Below are 14789 nucleotides of genomic sequence, written 5' to 3'. Positions count from 1 at the left end.
TTTTGTTTCGATCTGGCAATTCCTTCATATAGAAAAAATAAAAAATATTTACATAAAAAGGTTTATCGGAACAAGAAATTCATAATGATATGGTGAATCTGTTAGGTGAAAGTGCTCCTTCATATGCAACAATAAAAAATTTGGTTGCTGAATTTAAACGTGGTCGTACAAGCATTGAAGATGAACCACGTAGCGGACGTCCAAAAACAGCAACAACAACAGAAATTGTAGCCAAAGTGCATGATATGGTATTAAATGATCGACTAATAAAAGTGCGTGAAATTGCTAATATCATGGGCATCTCAAATGATCGAGTCCATTTAATGTTGCATGAAGAAATACAGATGAAAAAACTTTCTGCAAGATGGAATGCGGCACGCATTCGTTAACCGTCGATCAAACACGCATAAGAATTAACATTTCTCAAGCTTGTTTGGATCGTTTTAAGCGAAATAAAATGGATTTTAAGCGTCGTTTCATAACTGTTGATGAGACATGGATCCACCACTATACTCCAGAGACAAAAGAACAATCCAAATAATGGACTGAAGCTGGAGGAAGTGACCCAAAGAAGGCAAAAACAATTCAATCGGCTGGTAAGGTTATGGCAACGGTTTTTTGGGACTTCAAAGGTATTTTATTGATTAACTATCTGCAAAAGTGTAAAACAATAAATACAGAGTACTATTGCAGCCTTTTGGATCAATTAAATGTACAAATTCGAGAAAAACGCCCTGGCTTACAACACAAAAAAATAATTTGATATCGACATATACAGTAGAATTCGGTTATAGCGACCGCCAAGGGACGGAAATTATACGTCGTTATAAGCGAAAGTCGTTGTATCCAAATAAGTGTACACAATATTTTTAAGTCTTTTTATATCGTGTATATTCATATTTATTGCGATTGGATATAGTTTAGAATTGTGGTTTGTTTTCTATTTACAAGAATTTCTTTTAATAATTTACTTTCAATAATTTCAACGGAACTATATAAACGCTCTGATATATCAGAACCCCCAAATCGTAAATACAGTTTTATGTGTGCACCGCCCTCAAGGTTTCTGTCCTAGTTGGAATTTTGATTGGCCCATCTTTTTAACGTCCAAGTAAAAGTGCAGCACGCAACCTTACCTGCGTTTAGTTGAGCTGGATTGCAGATTCTTATGTAAATAAAAAATTTCTATAACACCGCTGGTAATTAAAAAGTGAATGTTTATTCGTCCATCAGCTTTTACGACTCAAACTGGTTTGAATATTTCTTCTTTGTCATTTGCACCTCTGTTTGGGATAGTCGAAAACAAATTCTGTGATTCCCCGCAGTATATGTTTCTTTATTTGGTTAATATATGGTTAATGTCTCATTTGATTTCACGCCGATGCTTTGTTTGCGTTGATGGCTCAAAATCTATGGAATATATAGCAACCTCCGGTGTGCCTCAGGGAAGTATACTTGGGCCCTTATTATTCATTTTGTTTCTTAATGATATAACTAGCGCATGTTCTTTTTCTAAGGTTTTAATATTTGCCGATGATATCAAGCTTTTTGCAAGAATCAATTGTGTCGCTGATACACGCTTGCTTCAGGCTGATATTGATGATGATAAACATATCATCTTGGTGTATAAGGAATTTATTGCCACTTAATGTCTCAAAATGCTTTCATTTACCATATACTCGTAGGACACACTTGATTGAGTCGTCGTACTTTATTAATGATAGTGAACTTCAAAAAGTGCTTAGTATTCGTGATTTGGGAATTGTATTTGATTCCAAACTTACATATAAATTACATATTGACTATATAATGCCTAAGGCATATTCTATGTTAGCAGTTGTGAAGAAGAATTGTAAGGAGTTTTTGGATCCCTATACCAGGAAGTCTCTATATGAGGCCTATGTTAGGTCTAGGCTGGAATATGCTTCCATTGTGTGGAATCCTATATATAAATTGCATTGTGAACGGATTGAAAAATTACAGAGAAGATTTATTAAATTTGCTTTAGTATCTGTACCTTTTACGGAGCCTTTGCCCTCATATCAAGCTAGATGCAGATTAATTCATTTGGAATCCCTTGAGAACCGTAGATTAAAATTTTCTGTTTTGTTTATTTTTAAGGTAATTAATGGATTTATAGATTGTCCCCCTCTTCTAGAGATTATTGGTTTTAATATACCAGTACGGAATCTTAGACGTCATGACTATTTTAATATTCCTTTTCATAGGAGTAATTATGCTTCTTGCGAGCCCATTTTGAGAGCTTTAAAAGAATTTAACAAGTTGAATAATATCTTTAATTTAGATTTTTCAATTTCTCTAAATAAATTTATTAAAACTTTAGATTTAATTTATTTTTAAGATTGCTAGTCTGTAAGGATTGTAATCCATAGACTTAAATAAATAAATAAATAAATAAATTTATTTAGTATTGGCTGACGACAAAAAATGGAATGAAACAAATAAAAATTAGTACACAAAACTTACATCGTCGTTATAACCGAATGACCATTCCAAAGCAGACGTGCAAATTGGTCGTTAAAAGCAGATGGTCGCTAAAACCGGATTCGTTCTAAGCGAATGCTTGCGCATGTACAAACTATTAAAAACCAAACTTGCTTTGAAAATCCGTCGTTATAAACGGATGGTCGTTATAACCGAGGTCGCTATAAATGAATTCTACTGTATATCCTAATGTAATCCTAAGGTTGCTAAAATGTCTCTATTTTAAAGAAGTCGCATCTTTGTTCGGAATCAATACCAAAATTCCTAAGGGAAAGTCAAAATCTTTGGATCCAAGTAAACTAAGCGAATGCTTGCGCATGTACAAACTATTAAAAACCAAACTTGCTTTGAAAATCCGTCGTTATAAACGGATGGTCGTTATAACCGAGGTCGCTATAAATGAATTCTACTGTATATCCTAATGTAATCCTAAGGTTGCTAAAATGTCTCTATTTTAAAGAAGTCGCATCTTTGTTCGGAATCAATACCAAAATTCCTAAGGGAAGGTCAAAATCTTTGGATCCAAGTAAATTTGTTTTTGAGTGTAGAAGAAGGTTGCTAGCCAATTAAACATTTTGCCAATGTTTAACTGACAATTGTATCAAATAAAAATTCAATATAAAATAAGAAAATTAAATATTCAATTTGCTTTATAATGTGACAGAAAGGAGTCGAAAAAATTGTTATCCTAAGTGATGATAAGAATATCTTCAATTACTCTTGCGAACCGCAATATATTTCCGCATATTCCGAAGCAACCATAAAAAGCTGTCCAGATTTCCTCTGTTACAAAGTTCCCAATTGCTGGACAATCTTTCAATTTGACTGACAATCAAAATTACAATATGTTGTTTCTGTAATACTGAAAGTACTTTGCTTAATATGCCTTAATGCGTGTATACTACGCCATCTGTTGTCAATCTCGCATTACTGATTTGCACTCCCAATAAATGTGAACAAATATTGAAAATAAATTAAATAACAATCAAAAACATTGATCATAAATCATTTATGGGGTTTTGCTTTTTATCTTCAACCATAATATTGTCGAATCCATCATAAAAAAATGACGTTACACGTCACGCTTAAATAGTTTCATCAAAGACTAGCCCAAGACAAGACAAAAAGTAATAGCTTTCGCAAAGAACATTTAACCACCGAAGTCTTTAGACGCATTGCCAAAAACTTTTTATTCTCGCATTGTAAACTTTCGTTCTTCTCTCTGTATATTTGTGAAAAAGTGTTTATTCGCTTGTGAATAAAAGTAAGAGAAAGAGTTTTCTTGATAATATCGTATAAAATATTTTAGCAATATTGCTACGGATGTACATTTTGTCCAATGAACACAAACTAAATGTGGGAAAACGGTGATAAATCTAAACGTATTAATGTGTTTCACCAGCCAAAACTATATTATAAATAAATAAATAAATATTTTGAAAACTTCATACTCACGTTGTGATGGGAAAGTAATACTATCGTATTTGTACACTGTAAGAAAATATTTAAAAAAAAATGGAAATGTATTAGTACTTAGTGAAAATATTTTCGAAAAATATGTACATTCAACCAAAAATTCCTCATAATTTAAAAAGTTCAACCCTCACAGAGACAATCTGTCTATTAGAATAATTTCGTGTGATGCAGGCAAGTTAACCATTGTACCACAGTTGCTCGCAGTACTTAGGTGCCGGCAGTTTTTTCCGATTTGCCATACAGTGTGATGTATCAGACTTATTTTACAGTGTTGCCAGTATTGGGGATTTATCCCCAAATTCGGGATATTTATTCGTGAATGGGGACGAAATTTCTGAGTTGGGGACTTGTGGATTAGTTGGGGAATTTCCATAAATTTGGGGATTTTTTTTTTCGAGAAATCTATTTAATCTTTTTTAACAAAATGTTATTTCTATAGAAAATTTTCTCATATTTTTATTTCTATAGATAATTTTGTCAAAATTTTATTCCTATGTAGAAATTTTTGTTAAAACTTTAATTCTTTCGACAATTTTATTTCCATAGAAAATTTTGTCAAAATTTTATTTCTATAGAAAATTTTGTCAAAATTTTATTTCTATAGAAAATTTTGTCAAGATTTTATTTCTATAGAAAATTTTGTCAAAGTTTTATTTCTACAGACAATTTTGTCAAAATTTTATATCTTAGAAAATATTGTCAAAATTGTATTTCAATAGCACATTTTGTAAAATTTTATTTTTATAGAAAATTTTGTCAAAATATTATTTCTATAGAAAATTTTGTCAAAATTTTAAGTCTATAAAAACATTTTGTCAAAATTTCATTTCTATAGAAACTTTTGTCAAAATTTTATTTCTATAGAAAATTTTGTCAACATTTTATTTCTATAGAAAATGTTTTTTTTTTGTCAATAAAAAATTTTGTCAAAATTTCATTTCTATAGAAACTTTTGTCAAAATTTTATTTCTATAGAAAATTTTGTCAAATGCGCATTCTGTACAGACAAAATGAAGGCAAAGCACTTTTTTCAGAAAAGAAAACGCCATAAGTCTCAATTTTTTTCAAGCAATTTATTGTTAATAAAACTAATATCACTAAATTAATTCAGAAAGTTATTGAAAATAGTTACCGTTTTTCAAAAATTAATTGAGTTTTGCAATCAACATCAATTAAATTCTTAATTGAATCAATTAAAAAATTAATTGAAATCAAATAATTTTTTCATCACTTTTTTTGCCCAATTAAAACTGTGATTTTTACTATCATTTTCGTGATTGAAAACATTTCAATTAAAAAAATTAATCGGACCAATGTTTTTTGCACTTTTATTTATAGGTGAATACACAGAATACACAGAATTTCAAGAAAATTTTTCCAATTAAAATTTTAATTGAGTTTTAAAAAATATTCAATTAACAATTTAATTGATTCAACAAATTTTTTTATTGAAACAAACATCAATTACAAAAATTAATAGTATCAATTAATTTTTTAATTGGATCAATTAATTTTTTCATTTCTGTGATTGAAGACATTTCAATTAAAAAATTAATTGGATTAATTAATTTCGTGATTGAATCAGAAAAAAATTTTTTTGTGTGTAGCTTTTTTAATCTCGTATCGTAAAAGGGTTAGGAAAATTCGAAAAATAGAATCCATATCCTAGGGCGATATCGTTTCGCAAAAAATATGTTGCCTTGGTGTTGCACTACCCAGCAAAAAAAATTGGAAGTTCTTCCAAAGGCACAACTTTAAAAGCACTTCCAGAGGATGCAATCCCAATGATGTTCTATATTTTAACTACCCACGAAGTTCTTTTCATTCAATTTTTTATAACATGTTTTATTCATACTTTTAATGGGTAATTTTAACTTTTTTTGTTTCAAATAGGTTAAAAACAGGGTAAGAATTCATAAAATGGTACAAATCATTTAAATTTTATTGAAAAAAAAAATTCTAAATTCATTTTGAAAAAATTGTGAATTTTCGAAAATATTTGATGTCAAATGTTTCAGACAAGCGTTAGAATCCATTAAAAATTATAAAAATTATTTATTTGACAAATTATCAAGAATTTTTTAATTTACATCCAAAACATTGAATTCGGTTCACACCGAAGGAAGTGATGCAAATTCAGTGCAACGACTGTTGAAATGGAGGACTTCCGTCCTATGACAAGCCCATGTTAAATTCATCGCTTCTGCGTCAATTTTGCACCACTTCCGGATCCAAAAAGATCATTTTCATAACACTTTTGGCTACGCTTTTTTTGCTGGGTACCTATTCCCTCTTTGTATTTCTACCTTTTAGTTAGAGCCATTCCGAAATTACTCTTAATTCATAATATTGTGAGGGATATAGGACCCAAAAGCTATGTTAGTGTCCTTCATATTTTCAAATCAATTTCGAGAATGTTGCGCCGTTTATTCCAATCGAAATCGCCAGTAATTTGAATTTTATGGCGACTAGATTTAAAGCCACTTAGCTCCCACATCTTTGGCTCGGAGTCAATACCAGAATCCTTAAGTGAAGGTCAACAGCTTTGGAACCAAGTAAACTTTTTTTTTTAGTGCAGGTCCATATTTTGATATGGCTCCCATATGGACCTTTTCGACCCAATGAAATTATTTGTTATTGAAATGAATTTTCTATTAACGAAATATTTGATCACCTCTAACATGTTTCACGAACATAATATTCTGTTTGGAATATGTAACATGTTTGTCACAGCCACCTTATTTTCTCGGAAATTATATATCTGATTTAGGCAAGCATGTTATTTTTGACAAGAAAACAATATTTTTCCGACAAAAACTATTCTACGTTCTACGTTCAAAAATAACATTATGCTCTTGACACATTTTTTAATTTCTCATAGTGTTTCTCAGCGTGTAGCTCCTTGCTCCTTGCTTACATATGCTACCATATAATATTTCTCTTGTTATGCATATTTCCATCAACATTTCGTGTAGAAACCGAAAATGTATCCTTGTATTTTCATATCTAAATGAAGGAATTGTTGAAATTTCATTCATCAAACTATTTGGGTCTTACTTGTTTTTGCCAGCGGAAGGAGGCAATTTGTATAGATAATGGCAATTTATCAAAAGAGTTTCGTCAAAGTTAGTTTGTTGATATTTATTCAAGGTATCCAAAAAAAAGAAAAAAACGTGTATATATTTGCTGAATTCGGCACATATAAAGCAATGTGAATTAGGATGGTTAGAAAATATGGAAAATCACACACGTTACTAAGAAGTTAAATGACATCGAAATATACAAAATATGGTCATATTTTAATCAACTCACAATCACCTAGTGAATGGTTTCTACAACTGCAGCAATACACACAAATTTGGGAGACGGTTATCAAACGTTTGGGAAACGGTTATCGCAAACGTCGCTCTTTTTTTTAATTCTTCAAAAATTTTTATCGCAAAAAAAGCATTTTTTCGTTTTGATGCAAATAAAAAAATGTTATTCCAAATTCCCAACCGATTTCATTTATATAAAGCAACATTCGTTTCTGAGAAATCAACGATTTTATGGCATTGAGGATTCATAGTACTATACAATGCCACACGTCCTTTCGAAAACTTGTAAAATTTTTTCGAATTCATATAACATTGTAATATTTGTATTTCCAAAAGTTGGTGTATTTCGTACAAATTTTGGCGGAAGAGCCTAGTGAGTGATATCGAACCATAGGCTAACACGAACTTCAAACGAAAAGCGTGGCCGGGGTTTAAAATTTCCTCCTAGGGACTGAGTACAAAGTGGGGTTAGGTTAGGTGGCAGTCCTATGTATCAGGCTCACTTAGACTATTCCCGATGTATCAGGCTCACTTAGACTGAGTGCTGCCCGATTCCATGTTAAGCTCAATGATAAGGGACCTCCTTTTTATAGCCGAGTCCGAACGGCGTTCCACATTGCAGTGAAACCAATTAGAGAAGCTTTGAAACCCTCAGAAATGTCACCAGCATTACTGAGGTGGGATAATCTACCGCTGAAAAACTTTTTGGTGTTCGGTCGAAGCAGGAATCGAACCCTCGACCTTGTGTATGCAAGGCGGGTATGCTAACCATTGCACCACGCTGGCATGTGACCTTCGTCCGGGGTTTAAGACTTCCTATAGATAGGGTCTAAAGTGGGCTAATGCGAGCTCAAAGTGAAACGCGTGGTTTGAATTTTCCTCTTATGGACCGGTCATGTTGGTCCGCGAAACAAAAGTGTTACGCGGGTATTTTTTGAAAAGTAATCTCCCTCAAGGATGTTTCTATAGGTGTTTTGTTTAAAGAATTCGTAGGGTACTTAAAATTGGCATAAGTATTATATTGCTTGAACAAGATTATATGAAAGGATTGATATATTGTGCAATAATAGCAAATTCCAGGTCCATTTAATTCGAAAATAGGCCTTTCCAACAAAAAAAAAATTGTCCATAAATGAAGTTTCTTTACAACTGCTTGTGTATGTCCAACAATCTGGTCTATAAATAGAAATAGTGGCATGTTGAAAACATGACGGAGTGGATAGTGTGTTTGCTTACAATTCGTAGGGTCCGCGGTTCGATTTTCCATCCCAACAAAAAGGGAAATTAAAATCGAATATTTGCTGCTAGATTGTTTGTATAACAAAAGAAAAAGTGATGAGATCTAAATAATGAAAATGGATATGAGAATTGAATGAATTAAGTAGGAATTGTAAAAGTTGAATTTACGGCATTTACAAATTTTTGAATTGCGTTTAAACCGAATAATGTTATACTTTTAAATTATTTTTAAAACAAATGATATCGTGTACACTTAATACCAGAAATATCATAAAAACTTTATATTATATTTCCTTTTCCATCCAATGTCGACTTTTCTTTTTTTCATTGAAAGTCGGTTAGTCGAAATCCACTAACCGACATCAAGAGTCGATTTTCAAAAATATCAAAAGTCGATTAATCGAATTTGAAGATCGCAAAAGGTCGACTTCAACCTTTGTTCTTCCAAAGAGTAGAGATTCGACGATTTTTTACAAAAAGTTTGGACTTTTGTATCCTGGAGATGACTTTTGTATCCTGGAAATGACTTTTGTATCCCGGAGATGAATATTTTTACTTAGTTTTTACAAAAGTGTTTTCACGTTAACGTTTATTCCAAACATTTTACAATATTCTTCCAAACTAACATTTTAGTAAATAGAAAATGATGTTCGTTTGTTTAAAATTTCCTTCGGGAGGAAAAATTATCTAATATAAAGCAAACTTGGCTGTTCACCCATCAATTCATATAGTCCTTGTTCGCCAAATAGAGTTCCTAATTTTTATACGATCTTTATGAAACTTGGTGTATAAGAATTGGAATCAGTAGTTTGTCCTACATAGAAAAAAAAATATGAAAATTTTTCCAATTAAAGTCTTAATTGAGTTTTTAAAAACATTCAATTAAAATTTTAATCGATTCAAAAATTTTTTTAATTGAAACAAAAATCATTCACAAAAATTAATAGTAGCAATTAATTTTTAAATTGTGTCAATTAAATTTTTAATTGATACTATCATTTCTGTGATTGAAGATATTTCAATTAAAAATGAATTGGATGAATTAATTTCGTGATTGAAAACAAAAAATATTTTTTGTCTGTATAAATAGAACTGAAGAGGATGTGAACATCTCGATATTTATTATAAGTTTATTTATTGCATGTACAAAAGCTACGTTTTTCATTTCCATTTTATAATATTAAGAATATTTGTGCGGATTTTCACATCCTCATCAGTTTTCTTTAGCCAGACAAAACGGACGAGCTTCAAAATTTTAACTTGTTTAGAAAAGGACATGTTGGGGTTTTGAAGCTTGATCGCTTCAAAACCTTGGTTGGCAACACGTCTAAAAATTGAAATCAGTCCAATAAAGAGAAATTATGAAGATGTGAAAATACTAAGAGCTGTGTTTTCGTCATTTTTTACTGCATTTTTACCCTGGACTACTCTGCAGGGTAAAAATTCAGTGTGATCGACACATGGTGTCTTTGGCAATAATGTTTTGTAATCAAAATCAAATGAAACCTTTTTCGAATCATTTGATATTCATGTAAAATGAAACCTTTTACAATTCAAATGAAATCATTTGGAATATTTCATTTGAAATGAAAAAGGTTTCATTGATTTTGAAAGAGATTCATGGTTTGCAAAAAACTTTAATACGAATTGCAAAATGTTTCATTTGAAGTAAAAATGCTATTATACACTGAAAACAATAATTCCCGGAACCAAAGATTTTGTCATTACACTAATGATTTTTATGTTGATTCCGAGCCAAAGAAGGGGAGAATCGATGTATGGTCAAATTTAAGAGACAATTACTCCTCTTTAATGCTTTTTTATACCCTCCACCATAGGATGGGGGGTATATTAACTTTGTCATTCCGTTTGTAACACATCGATATAGTTCTCTAAGACCCCTTAAAGTATATATATTCTGGATCGTGGTGAACTTCTGACTCGATCTAAGCATGTCCATCCGTCCGTCTGCTGAAATCACGCTAACTTCCGAACGAAACAAGCTATAGACTTGAAACTTGGCACAATTAGTAGTTATTGATGTAACGTATAGCCCCCATATAAACGGACCCCCAAATTTGGCTTGCGGAACCTCTAAGAGCAGCATATTTCATCCGATCTGGCTGAAATTTGGTACATGGTATTGGTCCATATCGGTCTATAATTATATACAGCCACCATATAAACCGATCCCCAGATTTGACCTCCGGAGCCTCTTGGAGGGGCAGAATTAATCCGAACCGGTTGAAATTTGGTATGTGGTGTTAGTATATGGTTTCTAATAGAGGTCTGCATCGAATAACTTTTCAGTACATGTATGCAATTCGCTGTCGAATATAGTACATACACTGTCTTTCTCTCAGAGCGCAAGTAGTGAAGTGAAGAGAACACTTGCTTGTCAAATACCACCAAGTACTTATCCGAAACAATATGTGTTCCGAAAATAAGGAACAATAAAAATGTAAGTACTTGAGAAAAAGTACAACATGGATTCTCTTCACTTCACGTGGTACCACAAGTATTTCTCAGTTATGTGCGAAGCAAAACTTTCCATTATTATTAATCATAGATATGTGTGTATATCACATATTTCATATATTTATATATGTCACACACTTACCTTAACGTTTGCCGTTCTTTATAACAAACCAAAACATATATTATGGAGATTAACTGTTTTTTGTATTTCTGAAACTGCACTTGGTACATGGAGTACTCTAAGAAGTTTTGTTCTCGCAACATACTCGACGTGATCACTCTGAGTACACTTCAATAAGAGAGAAAGAGGAATATGTGTTTGTTGGTAGTGAAGACATCAGAGTAGCAACAAGAAGTTACTCGTGACTTTTGGTGTTCATCAAAATGTGTACCAATAGTTTTGCGACTCTCTCAAATAGATGTACTCATGTAGCAAGTACACGTGTACTCTGCATTTACAAATGGAATTGTGCAGACCTCTAGTTTCTAACAACCATGCAAAAATTGGTCCATATCGATCCATAATCCATATATAGCCTCCATATAAACCGTTCCCCCGATTTCATCTCAGGAGCCTCTTGGAGGAGCAAAATTCACCGATCCGGTTGAAATTTAGAACATGGTGTTAGTATATGACCGCTAATAACCATGCCAAAATTGGTTCATATCGGTCTATAGTTATCTATAGCCGATCCCCAATCACACAAAAATTGGTCCATATCGGTTCATAATCATGGTTGCCTCTCGAGCCAAAAATAATCTACCAGTTCTATAGAAAATTTTTTCAAAATTTTATTTCTGTAGAAAATTTTGCACCATTTTATTTCCATAGAAAATTTTGTCAAAATTTTATTTCTATAGAAAATTTTGTCAAAATTTTATTTCTGTAGAAAATTTTGTCAAAATTTTATTTCTATAGAAAATTTTGTCAAAATTTTATTTCTGTAGAAAATTTTGTCAAAATTTTATTTCTATCGAAAATTTTGTCAAAATTTTATTTCTATAGAAAATTTTGTCAAAATTTTATTTCTATAGAAAATTTTGTCAAAATTTTATTTCTATAGAAAATTTTATCAAAATTTTATTTCATAGCCACCATATAAACCGATCCCCAGATTTGACCTCCGGAGCCTCTTGGAGGGGCAGAATTAATCCGAACTGGTTGAAATTTGGTATGTGGTGTTAGTATATGGTTTCTAACAACCATGCAAAAATTGGTCCATATCGATCCATAATTATATATAGCCCCCATATAAACCGTTCTCCCGATTTCATCTCAGGAGCCTCTTGGAGGAGCAAAATTCACCGATCCGGTTGAAATTTAGAACATGGTGTTAGTATATGACCGCTAATAACCATGCCAAAATTGGTTCATATCAGTCTATAGTTATTTATAGCCGATCCCCAATCACACAAAAATTTGTCCATATCGGTTCATGGTTGCCACTCGAGCAAAAAATAATCTACCAAAATTTTATTTCTATAGAAAATTTTGTCAAAATTTTATTTTTATGGAAAATGTTGTCAAAATTTTATTTCTATAGAAAATTTTGTTAAATTTTATTTCTATAAAAAATTTTGGTAAAATTTTATTTCTATCGAAAATTTTGTCATAATTTTTTTTTCTATCGAAAATTTTGTCAAAATTTTATTTCTATAGAAAATTTTATCAAAATGTTATTTCTATAGAAAATTTTGTCAAAATTTTATTTTATCAAAAATTTATTTCTATAGAAAATTTTGTAAAATTTTTATTTTATCAAAATTTTATTTCTATAGAAAATTTTTTATTACTGTAGAAAATTTTGTCAAACTTTTATTTCTATAGAAAATTTTGCCAAAATTTTATTTTTTATCAAAATTTTACTTTTATCAAAAATTTTAATTTTTTATCAAAATTTTATTTCTATAGAAAGTATATGGCCGCTAATAACCATGCCAAAATTGGTTCATATCGGTCTATAGAACGTGGTGTTAGTATATGGCCGCTAATAACCATGCCAAAATTGGTTCATATCGGTCTATAGTTATCTATAGCCGATCCCCAATCACACAAAAATTGGTCCATATCGGTTCATAATCATGGTTGCCTCTCGAGCCAAAAATAATCTACCAGTTCTATAGAAAATTTTTTCACAATTTTATTTCTGTAGAAAATTTTGCCACATTTTATTTCTGTAGAAAATTTTGTCAAAATTTTATTTCTATCGAAAATTTTGTCAAAATTTTATTTCTGTAGAAAATTTTGTCAAAATTTTATTTCTATCGAAAATTTTGTCAAAATTTTATTTTTATAGAAAATTTTGTCAAAATGTTATTTCTATAGAAAATTTTGTCAAAATTTTATTACTGTAGAAAATTTTGTCAAAATTTTATTTCTATAGAAAATTTTGCCAAAATTTTACTTTTGTCAAAAATTTTATTTTTTTTTCAAAATTTTATTTCTATAGAAAGTATATGGCCGCTAATAACCATGCCAAAATTTTATTTTTTTATCAAAATTTTATTTCTATAGAAAATTTTGTCAAAATTTTATTTCTATCGAAAATTTTGTCAAATTTTTTTATCTATAGAAAATTTTGTCAAAATTTTATTTCAAACTGAATTATATACGTATTCGATCGACCTTTTTTAGTTTAGTTTAGAAGACGGTTTTAGGAAGTTTTAAGATACCTTGCCATCAGCAAGTGTTATCGCAACCCAAGTAATTAGATTGTGGATGACAGTCTTCAGTAGAAGTTTCTACGCAATCTATGGTGGAGGGTACATAAGCTTCGGCCTGGCCGAACTTACGGCCGTATATACTTGTTTCTTTTGAATTCGTTATTCCATTACAACCGGGAATTTTTTAAGTTAATACAATTTCGGTTAAGTTTTAACCTTGACACAGCGCATAAAAAGGCCATAATTTTTAAATATCCGGGCAGTTTGCCGTTCGGAAGTGTTAAAATACACAGATTTTTTCAGTGTATCTCACTCTCCTTTTATATTTTTCTGTTTAACCATAATGGATTTTCTAGAAACTTTTTGGCATTTTTTTTATCCTGGCCATTTCGTAACAAATATCCAACCAAAACGAAAAAGGCAAATTACTTAAGAATGTGACGTATAAAGGTAATATGGTTGAAAAAATTGCTTTTTTTACGCTAAACAAAATTATGGCAAAAATATCGTATCACCCTAACAAATAGTATGATGGTATTATAATATACCAAAAACAATAGTTTTTATACATAAATATGCAATATCACATGAAAACATTCATATAAATCAGATTGAATACAAAAATCACAATGAAATTCTTTGTAATGCCAAAGAAGGTGGATAAAGAGAGGTAAAATCGTAAATGGCTGATACGATAGCACTTTTGCCATAGTTAGGCATAGCATCGATAAAACAATATAAATATTACAAAGATAGCAACAACGAAAAATTAAGAATTTCCATATTTTCGTTGGCTTTATGTCCTAAACAAATCAGGCAATAATAACATTTGCAAAGAAAACGAAGATGGCGGGGGGGCTAGTAGGGTTAAGTTTGCAAAGAATTGAAGATATCACCGTAGTCTTCTTTTTGTGTCGTAGTTTTCGTTGCCGCCATAGGCACATAATCAATTTGAAAAGCAACGATAAACGAAACGCATCTCTGGGTTATTAAATTCCTATCGCAAGTACTCGCAAAAAATTGAACGAAAATATCCTCAATCCATATTAATTGAATTAAATTATATAATAAATTCACAGAGGCTATATTACGATAAAAGGCGACAATTTT

At 30.9% G+C, this 14789-nt stretch overlaps 1 protein-coding gene across 11 annotated transcripts in view; it reads left to right on the top strand.

The window, feature by feature from the left end:
• tau (microtubule-associated protein tau) overlaps positions 1 to 14789 on the top strand; it is a 205498-nt gene that overhangs the window by 127142 nt on the left and 63567 nt on the right. The window lies entirely within an intron of this gene.

Source organism: Haematobia irritans, chromosome 1, assembly GCF_050003625.1.
Source record: "Haematobia irritans isolate KBUSLIRL chromosome 1, ASM5000362v1, whole genome shotgun sequence".
NCBI lineage: Eukaryota > Metazoa > Arthropoda > Insecta > Diptera > Muscidae > Haematobia > Haematobia irritans.
Note: the sequence above shows the minus strand (reverse complement) of the source record. Positions and strands in the feature narration are given on the sequence as shown.